This window comes from Vicugna pacos, chromosome 19 (assembly GCF_048564905.1).
Source record: "Vicugna pacos chromosome 19, VicPac4, whole genome shotgun sequence".
Classification (NCBI taxonomy): domain Eukaryota; kingdom Metazoa; phylum Chordata; class Mammalia; order Artiodactyla; family Camelidae; genus Vicugna; species Vicugna pacos.
Window position 1 is genome coordinate 1,093,265 of NC_133005.1, and position 17,044 is coordinate 1,110,308.

Genomic DNA, 17,044 nt, shown 5'->3' on the forward strand with positions numbered 1-17,044 from the left:
TCAGGCCAGCCTCCTGGAGGGTCGGGGGGTGGCGGCTGGAGCTCTGAGGCACTTGATGACCGTCTCCCCTATGCCTGGGCAGGTGTCCATCCCTTCAGACCTGGGGTCCGATAAGCAGTGTTTACTGTCTGCCACAGGTTCCCTGAGTCAGGAGTTCAGGTGTGGCACAGCCTGGCTTGCGTTTGCTCCAGGATGAGGCCTCAGCTGGGAGATGTGAAGCCTGGAGACTGGAGTCACCTGAAGTCACACAAAGTCACCCACCCACAAGCCCCCAGGCTGCAGGCTCTCAGCAGGGGGCCCCACGGTGCTGCCACATGGTCTGGGCTTCCTCACAGCCTGGCTGTCCTGGGGTGAGCCTAGGGGTGGGAGAGAGAGGCAGGGCAGGAGGGAAGGAGAGAGAGATGGAGAGAGAGGAGGGAGAAACAGAGGTGTGGACAGAGGGAGAAAGTGGGGGTGTGAGCACACGGGCTCACCCGCTCGGGGCCAGGCCTGCGCTCAGTACTGAAATCGGTCCTGAAGTCACAGTGAGAAGCTAAGTCGGCCCAGCCTGCTGCGCAGCCAGGGCCCTGAGGCCCCTGCGGTCTCCGGGGGCACGTGTCTCCGCAGGGTCTCCGGGAGGCCAGGGGTGTGTGGCCGGGGGGTGGGGACACTTAAGCATTCACCCACTGGTTCTCAGCTCCCAGAAGAGCCGTGTCCCTCAGGGTGGGATCAGGTCACTCTGCAGCAGGTGTGTGTCTGGAAAAGAATGGTCAGAGAATTCTGTTAAGAATTATTTTTCAATCAATTCTGTAATGTTACACAGTTTGCAGAAGAGAAGGCTTGCTGTGGCGTTAAGCCCTGCTACTGTGGAAGGGTCTCACAGTCCGGGATGCTGTGCTGGTGAGGGGGCGCTTTTCCCTCCCCCGTCACAGCTCCCTAGCCTTCGTGCACAGATCAGTGTATCAGCGAAGCTGCTGCCACAGCTCCAGCCCAGGCCGCCTACATCACATGGCCAGCCAACATCAAATACAACCTGTCTGTGATCGACTCTCTTGGGATTTGTTGAGGAAATTTGGATTTTTGCACGTTTCAGATATTTTCAGACATTTTGCAGCGATGGTGAAATTTCCGTGGCCTCTGGCTCCGGTTTCGAGGCACTGGACGGGTGTGCAGTGGTGTCAGGGACCTGCAGGCTTGGCACCGGGAGCACTGTGGTCAGCCGGGAAGCTGGTTTTGACCACAAACAGTGGAACGAGGTGGGCTCGGGCGGTCCCTGACTTCTGGAATGAGCAGCCGTCAACAGAGCTGAGTTCCGTGGCATGGCAGACATTTTCAGTTTGCCAAGGGTTTCCACCCAAGGTACAGCGTGTGGGGCGAGCTGACTTCAGGGTCTCCGCCCGGGCCCCACCCTTGGCCTGGCTTCAGCTGACAGCTGGCGGGCGCCTGGCGAGGAGGGGTGTGCGCTGAGGACCAAGCTGGGTGGAGACCCGGAGTGCCATCACGAGGCGTGGCGCGTGAACCCAGAGCCAGCGGGGAGAACGTGAAAGTGGGTGTGAGGCTGAAACACGAGGGTAACTGCTCGGGGGTCCCGGGTCGGACACAGAACGAGAACTGCAGCAGGGGGCCCCGGGGGGGCTCCTGGGAGGGAGCGTGGCAGCTCGGGAGGTGGATGCTGCACACCCCGCCCGCCTGCCCGCCCTGCCCTGTCCCCTGGGCTGCGCCCGTGCCCTCCATGCCTGGTGCCAGCCGCACAGTGGCTCCAGGCCCACGGGCTGCAGGAGCAGAGCCCTTCAGTCCTGGGCGTCAACAGCTTGGGAGGGTGGGTGTTCCAGGCACCTCATCGTCCCCGGTCTGTTCCCTTACACTGTAGGCATTTCACTCCATTAAGGGTTCCATCCAAACCGGCCAAGCAGAAGTCAGCTTTCTGCCAGCACCCTGACCACGGGAGAAGAGAGAGCTTTGAATCCTCCGCAGGGGAGCAGGCTTCCTGGTGAATTCGTGCGCTGGAGGTGCAGCGTGTCAGCTCGGAGGTGACAGGGCAGAGCAGGCCTGACTCCACAGCGGACCTGTTTCTTTTACTTTAACGTTTGTATCCATTGCTTTTGCTACAAGTTAACCACTGAAGAGGTGTTGCCTACAGCGTACATTACACACAATGGCGCCTCTCTGGGAACCCTGCTTCCCAGGCCTGAGCGCCGGCCCAAAATACCTCTGTTTACCTCAGGGAGCACCCTGACCAGGCCCCCTGGCGAGTGGCTGCGGGAAGGAGAGCTGACACCTCCCCTCCGAGGCCGCCGGCACCGTGCAGTGTTCGGCCTCACCCCTCCCCCTCGTAGTGTGAAAGGGGCCTGGATTCTAGCTCAGGCGAGACGGTTCTCTGGGTCACCAGCCCACCATCTTCTCGCTCTGGGGCTTTCTGAATAAAGTGTTTGCCCCAGCACCTCGTCTCTTGGTTTACTGGCCTGCCGTGTGCCCAGCCGTGTGGGCTTGGACTCCGTGATAGAAGCAGACACCAGGATGGGATCTGAAGCAGGAGACGTGTTGGGGAGCATCCTGTCTGTGGAGGAGAAGAGGTTCGGGAGCCTCTGACACCGTGAAAGGATGGAGGCTGGGGAGGCGCCCTGTGGAATCCTGGCTGGCCCTGGGGAAGCCCTGCATCGGGGTTCCTGGGGGGGCCCCTCCAGCAGGACGGCAGCTCTGCAGACCCTGCTGTGCTCTGTCATTGACTGGGAGCCCCTGGGAGAGCGAGGCCTCGGGGGCATCGCCGCATGGGCCGGAGGTGTGGCGGCTGTGAGGCCCAGCAGCTTCGCCCCGGCGCTCTGCTCAGCACACCTCCGTGGGCACCACGTTTGACGTATTGGAGGCTGGGGCCTTGGGCAGGTGGGCCCCCAGCTCTCTGCAAGTGATTCTGAGCTCACCTGATCTCAGACGTGGGCCAGCTTCCCCCTCGTGGCCACCACCCACCTTGGCCAGGAACCACCCCCACCGGTGTGAGCACTGGAAGTGAGCTCTCGGGGGAGAAGCGCTGGAGAAGGACAAGGGACCCCTGATCCTTCCCGGCATGTTTTATGCGGATCAGAAGCAAGCCTGTGTGGGAGGCCTGGCCTGTGCTGAACGCAGCTTTGGGGCGGCAGCCGCAGGTGAGCACCTGAGACGCTGCTGGAACACCAACCACCCCGCCCTCCTGCTCGGTTTGCCCGCCAGCGTCCCGGACACTCGTTGTCCTGTTCTCTGTGCAAGCTGGCGCCTGCCAGCTCCATGGGAAGGAGACTCCGGGGGACCCCGGGTGGGCAGGGCAACCTCTCCACAGGGACGTTTCCGCCAAGCAGGCAGGTGGACGCGGTGCAGAGCTCGTGGACGGGGGTGCTGGAGCGCGGGCAGCGGGAACTGTCGGGTGGGGAGCGGACAAAAGAGGCCCAGGGACGCTCTGGGCCCCGACGCCCCACGGGATGCGAGGGCCGCGGGCATTCGGGCTGTGGTGATGGCACCACGAGGGGCAGGACGGCCACAGGCAGAGGCCCGTGTGCCCTCAGTGCATCCACGTCCAGGCGGGTCTTCACTGAAGGGAAAGCAGACCAGTGCCCGCGCGGGCTGCTGGAAACCAGTGAGTCATCCGGCCCAGAACGGCCCCTGCTTGCCGTTTCCTCGGAAAAGCGTGGGCTCTGCCCAGGGCCGGCCTCCCAGTAGCAGTTAGCTCCCCTTCTAGGGAGTCAGGTCGCTTGTGGGCCGTTTGGAGAACGCTCACCGTGGGGGCCCCACCTTCCTGGCCGAGGTCCTGGAGACCATCAGACAGTGGAAACCTCATGGGAATACGGACACAAGGACACATGGACACACACACACACACGGGCAGGAGCAGCCCCACAAGGGCGTCGGGGACAGGGACAGGCTGCTGGTGGCATCTGGGATGAGGCCGGGAGGCCAGGGCAGAAGGAGCTTCTCTGCCTCCACGTCAGGCGTCCCTGGGGAGGGCTGGGGGACACCTGGGCACCCTGTCCGGGCTGCACGCCTCTGGGACCCCCTATGTCCCTCCCACCCCACGCTCTCTGGACTTCCGCCAACAGCAGCCTCCTGCTCGTTGTCTGTTTGTTCCCTGCGAGGCGCAGCTAACTCTCTGTGTGGGCTGGGGAGGAGCCCTACGGGAGGAGAGTCCCAGAGACGCACAGCGCGTCGCGACGAGCACCCCCCGTGCGCTTGGCTGGCAGGAGGTCAAGGTGTGTCTCAGAGGCCCAGCTGGCGTGGCGGGCAACGTCCCACTGTCATCTCATGTCAGCGCTTGTCCCCTGAGTTGGAAACAGATGGTTCCTCAGCTAAACAACCGTCCGCAGCAGCGGTCAGCAAGCGGCACTGTCTCCTGCCAAGGACTGTCTGGACATGAGTGACCTGTAGGGCCCTCCCTTCCCACCCCATGGGCCCCGCGACAGGTCGGGGAGGGAAAGTGGCCTCCTGGTCAGGTCTGTCCCCACCTTCCCCAAGTCCCCGCGACGCTCGCTGGACCCGGGCGGAGCCCGAGGGGCAGGCCTGAGGGGTCCAGTCTCGGAGGCAGAGGAGCCGCCGGGGGAAGAGCCTCCTGGCGCGGGACTCCCAGGCCGTCTGGGGCGGGGCCGTGTGGCTGGTCCCCGGCTCTCTGCTGAGAGTGGCCGGGAGAAGCCGCTTGGTGTTTGCCTCCTGCCTGTGGAGCCAATGACGTGACCCAAGGGAGCCATGCTCCCTAGGAGTAAAAACCTGGATTAAGTCGAAGCCACTCAATTTCGAAAACCAGAAATCCGAAGAAGCGAAAGGATGTCTGTCCAGCCCGTGCTCAGCGTCCAGCCCGCACCAGACGCCTCGAGTGCCGGTCCCGACTTTGTCGGTTACACAAAGTGCTGAGACAGACGAAGCAGAAAGGCCCTGAGGCTAGGGCGGCGTCCACCCGGGACCCGCGCTTTCTAACAGCGAGGTTACGCAGCTGAATTACTGTTGTGTCTGTGACTGAGTTATCAGGGACGAGTGCTTCCCTTTGCTTTGCTTCCTGTAACGGGTTTTAGTTTACAACAGTTACAGCAAGCCATGCTAGTTTGTACAGAACAGGGATTGTAAAATTTCACCTTTCATATGTATTACTTTTAATTTTATTTTTTTTCTCTTTATGTATTTTTTTGATTTTTTAAAACTTACAGTGTTGTGTTAGTTTCTGGTGCACAGCATCGTGATTCAGTCATACACACACATAAAAATACATATACACACTCCTTTTCGTTACAGGGAACCACAAGCCGTGAACGCAGCCCCCGTGCGGTGCAGCAGGACCCTGCTGTTCATCCACGCTGTACATGGTAACAGGTGTCAAGGCGGCTTCCCTGAACCTCCTCTCCAGCCTCGAGGGGCTCCTCCCCAGAGCTCCCCCTCCATCGGGCACACGGCTGTCGCTCCCAACCTCTCTGCACTGGAGGAGTTCACGTCTCAAATACTGCGGCAGTTCTGACCACTTTTACATGCGTTTTCTAGAGATCTCAGTTGACTGGACTGGGTTTGCCGCAGCCTCCCGGATGACGGACAGATGAAGTCTCACGACGCTCCCCCTCGTCCTCTGGGTAACGAGAGAGCTGCTTCTGGAGCATCTGAAGGTCAGTCTGCTCGACTCCGTGGCCGGACGGTCTCATCACAGCCGCCGGCTCTGCTCTCAGGGCTGCGGCCGCAGCCTCAGCGGGCACGGGGCCAGGGCTGTGGTCCCGCGAGAGGCTTCTGGCTCCGGGGAGAAGCTACGGTAGGAGCCTCACGTGGAATGTTACCTTTTCAGTCGGTGCATTAAAGCAAAAAGGAGGAGAAGGAAAGAGATGGGGTTGCTCTGAATGATACGTTTTACTTAACCCAGCACCTCTCGAGTGTTACCGTTTGAACAGGCAGTCAGTGAGAACGCGATACCCCGCGTCCTTCGCCCACCTGGTCCTCACAGCCGGGCGTGTGCCGTCCCAGGAGGCACCTCGTGGGTTGGAGTAGCAGCTTCAGGTGGAACGTGTGTCCAGGGAGTGGACACGTCACAGCCCTGCGAACACGGTTCGTCCCTGCTGGCCAAGTCCCCCGTCAGCTCTCTGTTTCTTTCCTGTTTGGAAACACACTGCTGGGGTCTCCTCCATGCAGCCGGCTGAGCGGGTGCGGCGTGGAGGGCTTCTGTGTGCGTGTGCACCTGTGTGCGTGGGTGTGAGTGTGTTTAGTGCCCCCTCCTCTGCAGGAGGCAGGATTATGAGGACACATCCCTGAGCCCAGGGAGTCACCAGGAGAGAGAACGGGGTGGAAGGGATGCCCGTATAATACAAGCTGGGGCTCAGTGCCTGTGGGGAGAGGGGGCGCGGGTGCGGGACCCACAGAAGCGAGCGAGGACACCTGGACCTGGCAGCAGCCGTGGGCAGAAGCTGGGGCTGGGAGACTGCGTGGGAGGCTCCTGGCAGCCCAGCCTGGGGTCTCGAGGTGCCCGGGGTGGGGGAGAGGGCGGGGCTGGCCAAGGGGGCCGGGGAGGAGCAGGTGAGAGCCAGGCGCACGGGGGCCGCGGTGCTTCTCCCAGAAGCAGGGCAATTGCGAGGGCAGGGGATGGATTTGGGCTTGGCCCCAAGGAGGGTGACGCAGTCTGCACAGACGCACGGTTTCCTCTGACGCACCGTGTTCTCAGCTGGGGAAGGGATGGAGGGAGGGGGTCAAGACGACACTTAGGCTCCATCCACAAAGCAGAGGGAGCTCCTTCTCCTCGAGGCTGCGACTTCGATTTGATTTAAAGGTCACGTCAGCATCCTGTTAATGAGTGGGGATGAATTCCTGTCTCTTTACTTAACATCCTGACCTTTGTTATCAGGCACTTTCCTCTGACATTTTCTCAGATCAGGTGAATTTCTGAACTTTCTCGGGGCCGACGAGGACTTCAACGAGGAGGTGGCCGCGTGGCGATCCCCCCGTTCCTCACCAGCGTCGCGGTTTGAATAGGGCTCTGCAGCCACGCTGGGCAGGACTGTGTCTGCGGTCCACGACGAGGGCGGTTTCTCCCGCTCTGCTGTCCTTTACAAAGTGCTGTCGGCCGCCCTGGAGCAAGGAGTCTTCCGGACGCACCCAGCCGCCCCTGCCAGTGTGACGCTGTGTGCCGGCCAGGAGCCCCCGGCTTTGCAGTCATTTCTGAATGTGCCAAATGGGTGGGGGGCGGTGGACCCTGTCACCAGCTTGCCCCCTCTGCTCCTTAGAGGCAGAAGGTTGAGGCTGGTCCTTCTGGGAGGGGGTGGGCCTTCAGCAGGCCTGTGCCCCTGTCCCTCTTAAAACAGAGAAGCACCCAGTTCGGAGTTTCATGTGAAGCTTAACTTGGGGGAAAACAAATACGTCATCGTGTGACAGCGAGTTCCCCTTCTCTTCCTGGTGACGCGCATGGACATGGCGGAAGTGACCCCAGGCTGCTCAACTCTGCAGCCAGGAGACTGCAGGTGGAGACGGTGGGGCCACCAAAATGCTCCGCTGAGTTATCGGGGCCCTGCTCGGACGACAGCCGCCCCGCGGGACCGCGGGAGCAGCCTGCAAGGGAGCCGGGGGTGAGCGCGCTTCGCTCCAGGACCTGAGGCTTGTGGTCTTTGTCTCTGCAGCGTTATCACCCCCGGACCCGGCAGAAGTCACGTCACCTGGGCCAGGGTCCCTCCAGCTCCACGGGCCCCGCCACCCCAACTTCCTTGGCCACAGTTGCCTGCCACTCTTTGGTGGCCAGTGGGGAGGCAGCCCGAGGCTGCGCAGGCAGCGGAGCGAGGCAGCAGAGGGGCCGGCAGGGCCCAGGGCGGGCGGCTCACACAGCAGGCTCTCGCTGTGTCCCGGTTCGCATCAAAACCACAGCAGGGACGGATGAAGCTGAGGAGAAAGGCAACAGAACCGGAAGCTGGTTCTCTGACTGGGTCAACAAAGCTGACAAACCTGGACTGAGCAAGAAACGCAGGCTCAGGAGACTAAACCAGAGGTGCGTGTGGGGACCCCGCCCCCGCCTGCGGGCGCAGGAGGACTGCGGGGGGACCGCGAGCGCGCGGCGAGGTGACGCAGTTCTAGGAACGCGCCCCCGCCGGGGCTGAGTCAAAGGCTCGGGAAGTTTGAGTAGACCTGCAAACAGCGGGTGCTGGCGTCCGTGACCGAGCCCCCGCTACGTGGGCAGTCTGCCCCTCGGCCTTCGGAGCACGTGTCACACGTTGAGAGCTGAGCTGAGCGCAAGCCGAGGGTCTGCATCTGGGCGCGCAGCCCCGGACCTTGCTGAGCTGGCCTCCTGGCCCCGGGACGGGTTGGTCCGCTGAGGCTGTTCTGTCTCATGCTGTGGCGTCTGCTCCCCGGGCGATGCTGGGTGGGGCGGCCCTGACCACGGGAGGGCTTTCCTCGTGGCCTCCCTGCCGGGGGGACCGTCCCAGGGCCCGGGGCTCGGTCTCTGAAAGGAGGACATGCTGTCACCCACCCGGCTGTCACAGCAGAACTGTGCTTCGGCTGCTCAGAGCGTTCCGTCCAGACCGCAGGGGAGGCATCACGCTTCAACGCGCGCCTGCGAATGAGCCCCCTGCGCCCACCCTCTCGGGGCCCTGCTCCCAGCGGGGGGGGCGCAGAGCCTCTCCTCTCAGGACACGTCGGGCAGCAGGCGCGGGCCCCACCTGCGACCTCGTGCCTGCAGGGCTCTGCCTCGCACACGCTTCACGGTCGGGTGTGGTGTTTTCCCAGCTCTCCTGACAGTATTGGCCGCAGGTGTGCAGCCTGGGAGTGGTGCGGAGTGAACAGCGCCCTCATTCCGCCCCTCAACCCGGCCATCACCCCTCGGCTGGAGGTGTCTCCTCAGCCCCTCAGGGAGAGGAGAAACCCAAGGGCAGAAACGGCCACAGCTTTGCAAACGCCGCCCGTAAGGGGCTCCTGGGGCTGGCGGTCAGTGCCACGAGGGCCTGCCCTCCCGCCGCCGGGGACCCGCCGCCCGGACCCCAGCCCCAGGGCCCCAGGCCCCTCTGCCCCCAACCCGGCTCATCTGGCTCCCAGAAGACTTCCTTCCCTCATCGGGTCGCCTGGTTTCATTTTCCCGCACACACCGCCTTCTTGGAGGCCTCTGCCCTGTCCTCTTACGCACATTTAAGGAGAGATTTTGAACAGACGGATTTGAGCGCGGCCACAGCGTGACCCCTCCGCAGGTGTTCTGCCCCGGGTACCTGACGTCAGGCATGCAGGCTGTTGTGACTCGCGTTGGGGGTCACGCCGAGAGCCGGCAGGTGCGCCCACGGGTGCACTGCAGTGTGCACTCGGCGGGGAGGACCCGCTCTTTCGGCTTCCAGAGAACCCAGGGTCAGCGGTGGTTCCACAGTGAGACCCAGGGGTGCTTGCCCAGCCCAGGCCACGTCTCAGTAACCTCGCGTCTCTGCTCTGAAGTCCTCTGTGCTCTGTGTGCCAGCCCCTCCCCACCCCCCGCAGTCCCTGACCTCCCCCGTTCCTGCAGGTCTGGCTTGTCCAGAGTGTCATGTAGTTGAAACCACAGTGGCCTTTTCAGACTGGCTTCTTTCACTTAGAAACACGCATTCAAGGTCCCTGCATGAATTTTGAGGCCTGAGAGCGCATTTCCCTTTACCGCCGACTCACACTCTGTTGTCTGAAGGCACCGCGGGTTGGCTACCACTTTAGATGCCCTTTAAGTTTTTCTCTTGAAGGAGCCACTCCTGGAGCCCCGAGCCCTCCGCCCCGACTGCGGTCCCGGTCCTGCGCGTCCATGGGCCCCGCTCCCGTGTGTGGGCCTTTGGCTTCTGGACTCCCGTCTCCACTCCTTGGGTTCAATGTGGTGAAGCGACAGACTCCAAAGGCTTCTTGAGAAAAGGAGAAGGGAAGGGAGCCTCTGAGGTCTCGCCTGTCTGAAATGTCTGTGTTCTCCCCTCCTCGTTAGTGGATCGTCTGTGTAGGCGTCTAGCTTGGCTGTAACAGTCTAAATTTTAAAAATTTGAAAAAGCAGAATTCCAGGTTGGGTGTGGTTTACTCCAGAGCTGAGAGGCTTTGCTCTCTGTCTCCAGCCTCCCGCGTGCTGGCGGGCCGGCGGGCGCCCGCGGCCCTGCCTTCTGGGTGAGCCTTGGCCGGGTCTCCCCGGGGCGCGGGGGCTCTGGCCGGGCTCTGTGCCCCTCCCCCGTGCTGGGCTCCTGGACGGAGCGCGCCCTTGGTCTGGAAGCCTTCATCCCCGGGCCGTTTCTTGGCTTCCTCCGCCGAGCGGCTCCGCGGGCGTGTGTCTGTGGTGCAGCTGGCCGGCTGCCCCAGTCCTGGCAGATGGAGTTGTCACCTTTGTGCTGTGACCGCCTGGGTCCTGGAGGAAGTTGAGTCACTTCCCAGTGCAATTCCCAAACTGTCAAAAATGCTGTGCTTGCAAGTGAATTTTCCACATCTCTGAAGTTACAATGGCTTCACAGGGGTCAGGGAGACGCCCAGGCTCTGTTGACACCCAGTATTGTGTCGACAGAAGGCGCCGAAAGATGGACGGGCCGGCTGGGGTCCGCTCTGGGCTCGCCCAGCTCCGTGCGCTCCCCCTTACACGAGGGCTCGGACCGGGTGGCGGCGTCAGGGCCTGCTGACTGCATAGGATTCTGCCACCTGGCGCTTCGAGCTTTGGTCGTCGGGCCCTGAGGGGTCTCAGGAGCAGAGCTGGACTCTCCATTGAGCTCAGGCCAACCTCCGTCTTATGTGGTCCTTTCTCCTCTGAAGAAAGTCTGGGAGTTGGATGGGGCGACAATCCCTGCTTACAGGGAGGGATGGCGCTGGGCTGACCCGGTGCTGCACTTGCCCACTGCATCAAGGTCCTGGGCAGGGGTCCCCCCGCCCCCGGCCTGCCACCCGCCGATGCAGATGTGTGTGCTGACAGAGGAGATAAGCTTGGGACCCCGTGCGGTGACCCCTGTGCGGGGAGGTGCTGCTGGGACCCTTCTGCAGGGCAGGAGGGCTGTTTCCCCTTCAGACCAAATCTGGCGGCAGAGAACCACCCCTTGGGTAGCACAGGGTGGCTGAGGGGTGCTGAGCCCGGATGGACGGCTGGAGTGAGTCCCGGCTCCAACCCTTAGCGGGACCCCTGGGCAGCTGCTCCAAGACTCAGATTTTTGTCTGTAGATCCGGGGTGGAAGTGTGGCCGGTTCAGGACCACAGGGCTCTGGGACAGCCAAGGGGGAGCACGGTGTCTGCTGAGAATTTTCATTTTTTGTTGAGTGGAGGTGCTGGGGATTGTGTTCCCCAAGGTGCTCTTGTTACTGATGGCAAAGCGGGATGGCCTGCGTGAGGAAGCGTGCTCCGGGTGTCCTCCCGCAGTCCTTCCTTTGCTGGCCTGGAGGGGACCGCCGCTCACCAAAGCGCTCACCCCTACGCATTGTAAGTGGTGTCTCTGTTTGAAGGTGAGGCAGCTGAGGCTTGGCGGGATTCAGCAGTGTTGACAGAGTCACACAGTTGCCCAGTGGCAGGACCTGGGTGGGAATCTGGGCGTCAGATCTGGGGTCCCCACTGTTTCCCTTTGAGCTGGGACACCTCGGTCCCCTCCCACTGGAGTGTCAGCCCCTACTGTGCCCTGTGTGGCCTCGTGTGGACTGCCTCCACGTCGGACTGAGCTCCCTGCTGTCCTGGGCCGGAGAGCACCCCTCCCTGTTCACGTCCACCCAGAAGCTCAGACCCTCTGACTGTGACCGAAGAAGAAGGTCCCGTCTCAGCGTCACTGCAGGCGTAGCGGGTGAAGACGGGTCACCCGGGGCAGGGCAGGCTCTTTGTAGTTGCGGGAGAGTTGATTCACAGTGTTGTCTTCGTTTCTGGCGTGCAGCGTAGTGATCCAGTCATACATACACACATGCATTCTTTTTCATTCTAGTTTTCTACGTGGTATTGAATGCAGTTTCCTGTCCTCTGCAGTAGGTCCTTGTTGCTTATCTGTTTTATATAAGGTGTGTGTGTCTGCTGATCCCAAACTCCTGATTTATCCCTCCCACCCTTCCCCTTGGTGCCCATGGGGTGACTGGTGTCCTCTCGAGACGAGACATGGAGACAGACGCGCAGAGAGGAGGAGGCTGTGCGGGGATGGGGCAGAGGTTAGAGTGGTGCTCCGTCAGGTGCAGGAGCAGCCGGGGCTGGAAGGGGCTGGAAGAGGCAGGAAGGCCCCTCCCAGGAGCCTCGGGACAGGGTGTGGAGGAAGCATGGCCCCGCCACACCTGGGTTTCGACTTGTGGCCCCAGGACTTGGAGAGGAGGATTTTCTGTTGCTTTAACCCTGTCTACTTCCATGCACGGTGCTTTCTCACGGCAGCCCCGGGAAGCGAAGTCCCGCACTCAGCAGTCTCTGGAGATGACCTGTCAGGCCGCAGCCCCGTCGGGTCGCAGCAGCCGGAAACCTTCCTTCCCACGACACCTGCGTTGGGGCGCGTTTCCGTCACGCCGGCCGCCGCCCCGGCTGCCCCTCCTGTGGGGCTGGCGGGGGGGGCGCTTCCTGGACCCGGGCACCAGGGGCTCTGTGTGAGCGGGGCGCACGGCCCCGGAGGGGCAGAGCCGCCGGGTGCCACCCTGTCAGACAGGCGGCGGGCGAGGCCCGGCCAGTGGAAGCGGCCTCGGAGCCTGTGAGCCTGTCCCCTGAGGGACCCCGGCCCCAGGCTGGTGGGAGCCAGGCTGCCAGCGCCCGGAATTTAACATCTGAGGGCCCCCGATTCTACTCTGAATTCTGTAGAACGCCCCAGTCCGGCTTCTCTGATGTTTTCTCAGGACTGCATTTTGGGGAGCACAGTGCAGTTTAGGGCCTTCTCTTATCAGAACTTGGGGCACATGACACCCCGACACGTTGGCGGAGGTGGCATCTGCCAGGCCCTCAGGGCTCCCTCCCACCGGAGCCCCTCACCCTCAAAGGGGCGCAGGGGACCGAGCCCCCTGCCCCGGGGAGGTGTCTGCACATCTGTCCTGTGTCCCTACTTTAAGTTGCACCCCCTGGCTCCGGTCTCCCGGGAGACGTGCCTCTCACCCCCGGCACGCAGTGCTCACGGACGGTGGAGGGGCGGGGTTTCCCTGTCTCCCCACCAGGAAGATGAGCTTCCCGCAGCTCCAGGGTGGGGCTGGGAGGTGGGGGGGGCAGGGGGAGGCTGGGCGTGGTGACGCTCCTCCAAAGTCCATCTTTGCCAGGACTTCCCCCCCCCCGCAGCCCGGACACCACCCCGGGAGCCGGGAACTGGGCACGGCAGGAGTGTTTACACTGCAGATCAGGACTTTTTTGTTTCCCGGAGAGCTCTTTTTTAACATTTACCAGCACCACTGGCTTTTTCCCCCCAAACCACGCATCAGCATTTCTGTGATGGGGCTTGGTGTTGTGTCCTGTTGAGAAGTTTCTCAGGGGAGCCACACAGAGTCTGCAGAGAGGTTTGGAAAATGCTGACCCTCTAAGCTGGGACTTTTGCTAACTGATGTTCGTTGGGTGCTTGAATGCCTCCGAGGACAGGGAACTCACCACTGCTAAGCACCACCGGAAGACACTGACCAGCCCATCCACTCAGGCCGTGCTGGAACCTTCCTGCTGGCGTCTCTGCTTCAACCCCCGTGAACGCCGAGCTCCCTGCCCCGACGTGAGCCCTCCCATCCTGGCCTGTCCAGCTCCTCCAGCTCTTCGTCACACTGCTCGTCACGCTGCTCCCTCAGGCCCCCGGTTGCTCCTAACTGTCCCCGCCCCAGCGTATCACTAGCATCTCATCCCCAGAGAAGAGCCTCTCCATTCTCAGACCCAGGTCCGGCCCCCTGCCTCCGCCTCGTGCACTTGCTCCTCTCTGAGCGGCGTGTTCCTGCTGCTCCACGCCCACCTTCACGCACAGCGGAGCTCCTGTTAAACCCGGTAGGTTGTGTTGACCCACCTTCTTAGTTCGCTGAGACCCAAGTGGTACTGATTCTGATAACGGACCTTTTATTCCCAGTTACAGGGCGACAGCCTCATCCGAACACCATGTGAGCTTTTTATGGGATGGGACTTTTAAACAGCAAGCTTTCTTCGGGCATTCAGAATAGGATTTATTTAGCAAATTTTCAGACATCTATTTATGGCAAAAAGCAAGGCTCCTTTGCCAATGCAGCATTTCGTTTGCAGAGGATGAAATTTAGCTGGAGACACATAGACCAGCTGAGTCTCCCCACGGACTGCAGCTGGGGGTGGAGTCGCAAAGAACGCCTCCTCAGTCAGGGTTTTGACTATTCCAGATCACGTCTCCCTCGCTGTGAGCCCCCTGCACACACCTGTTCACGTTCCTGGACGCCCTCTCCCAGACGCCTTCCCAAAGCTGCACCCTCGATTTCACAGCTGTGCCCAAGCAGACACACGCCCCTTCCCTCCGGCCGGAAGGCGCCCCGGGCACGTGCTGCTAGACAGTGACCAGTTTGTCAGAGATCCGCCCGTGACGTGGGACTTACACTTCTGTAACGTCCTCACACTGCACACACTGTGAAGATGGACTCAGGTGACGTGTCTGCATGACCACCTCGCCCTCAGGGTGGGGGTCCCTCACTGACCAGGTGACCGAGGAATGGCCAGGACAAGCCAGACACAGAGCCCTATGACCTTTAGAAAGTTTTTTTTATTATAAAGAAATTTCTTTTTAAAATTCCTTTATTTTTTTTTATCTTTTTTTTTCTTTCGTGGGAGGAGGTGCTGGGGATTGAGCCCAGGACCTCATGTGTGCTAAGCATGTGCTCTGCCGCTGAGCTCTGCCCTCCCCGGCACGTGCCTTTTCGAACATCCTTGGTGGTCTAAAAGGACGTCCCAGGTCACAAAGAGAAGCCCCCCAGGTCTGCGGAGTCAGAAGGAGCCACCTGGGGTTAGCGCTTGCTTGTCTGACCCACTTTGACCATCAAAACCTTCTCAAGGCAGAGGGAGGAGCCTCTAGTCCACGGGCGTCAGGGCAGCACCACAAGGGTCAGGCCCTGGACGCAACACGTGGAAACGACACTCAAGAAAACACAGCAAATGAACGGTGGTTTTAAGGGGGAGGGTGCAGCTCAGTGGCAGAGTCCGTGGCTCGCATGCACAAGGTCCCAAGTTCAACCCCCAAGACCTCCATCTGAATAAATAAAAACCTGATTACCACCCCCCAAAAAAGAACATGATTTTAGCACAAAGTGCACTAATCATAACCTCATGTGGGGACGCAGCCTTTCAGATACGTGAGCACTTCTACTTCGTTCAGTAACGACGCTTGGGATTCAACTACTACGCTCGGATATGCCGTTGGGACGAAGGCAGAACCCTCTTTTAATTCGCATTTGTGGAATATATTTTTGAGAAAAAAGTAAATATAAAAACCAACTTATAGTTGGTATGCATATAACATTCATGTAATAAGGCAGAATTCTCAAAATTATTACAGGAAATTGAAAGTTTGGGTGACATAAAAATAACTTTAAAAACCAATGAAGAAAGGCATCATAAGCGAAGTTTTAAGAAGTGCAAAGGCCGGGAGAAAAACGCCGTATATACACACAGATCGCGTGGAAATTTAATACTAGGCGTAGAAGGAAGTTCCAAAACCATTTTAAAAGGCTAACGGCATAGACGCCAGGATGTGACCAGGTTGTTCACGGCAGGGGACGCTCCCCAGCCAACGTAAACATCGCCGCCCTTCAGGGAAATCAAACTAAAACAACCGGGAGATAACTCTTTCGCCTACGGGCTGGCAGACGCTGAGACGCAGAAGGATCGCAGGTGTCAGCAGGCGTGGGAAAACAGCTGTTCCAATTTGGGAGAACAAATCCAAACAACTCTTTCGAGAACCACTGAACGCCTTCATTACAGCGAAGACCGCGAGGCCCTTGGGCTCAGCCCCGCCGCGCCGCGTCCTCGCCAGAGCAGCGGAGTAGGGCTTGGGGAGGGGCTCCTGGCCCCGCGGTCACCGGGCAGGGGCCCAGGCTGCGGGGGCCGGGGAGGGACTCTTTATTTTCAAATCGCTTGACTCTTTTGTAATGCGTTCAGGTGCTGACTTAAAAAATAAATTTCTAGATGAGAAAAAGAGATTACAGAATAAACTTGTGTTTGGAAAAAAACGTGATGCACAGGCGTATGTGTGACACATACCAGAGAGAAACATCAGAACGTGAGTGGTGTGAAGGGGGGTCACAGATAATCGCAGGGTTTTTGGTTTCCCTTCTCGTCATTTGCTAAATTTGCTATGAAAACGTCGATTTTCTCTGTAATGTATTTTTTGAAGACGCCGTTCCCGGGGTCGGGAGCATCCTGTGCTGACCTCCAGGTCCCGTGAGCCTTCGCGGCAGCGGCCTGAGCGGACCTGGAGGAGGGCCGTAAGGAAGGGGCCGGGGCCAGGCCCGGGAGGGGGCTCAGACCCTGCGTCCCAGCCCAGAGGAACCTGTCTCCTCCGAGGTCGGGGCCTCCCCGTCACCCCCTCACCACGAGCCTGGGGCCTGGGGGCACCACGTGCCTGTGGGGCTCCTGAGTGGAGTGAGGCCCCCGGACCCAGCTCCGCACCCTCAGAATCTGAACCGTCCACCAGGCGGAGTCGCATCCACACCGTCCGGCGGGGAGCGGAGGCCGGGAGCCTCTGCTCTGGCTTCACCGGCCGGGACTGGGGGACGCCCAGGCCTCCTGGACTCCAGGCTCCCCGCGGACAGAAACCGTCACTAAAGCAGTGATCAAAGGACAGGTTGTTTCGGGGTCTCGACCAAACTGTCAGTATTGTGACTTGAAACCCGAGTCCCTTGGGGGTTCACGCCCAAGGCCGTGTCAGACGCATGGGTCCCCGGACAAGACTCCTGCTTCTGTTTCCGGGGTCCGGCAGCCTTACTGAAACCCGAGCCCTGCTCGGGGTGTCTGGTCAGACTGGCGTTCGCACTAAGTGGGCCACTGTGGGTCTGTCTGCAACGGGAGCCGGGCTGGCGGTCCCCGAGAAGCCCGTGGTTCCAGCGGCTGAGAAGTAAGACCTTTTGATGTGCAGACTGTGGAGGGAAAATGTTTCTCAGAAGCTTTAGAGCAGATTGGGGAAAACGACGTGTGTGGGTCACGGTAAACGCGACCAGAAAGAGTTTCTGGTGCACACCCAGCCGCTGTCGGCCGGGAGAGGGCCATCGCCGAGTCA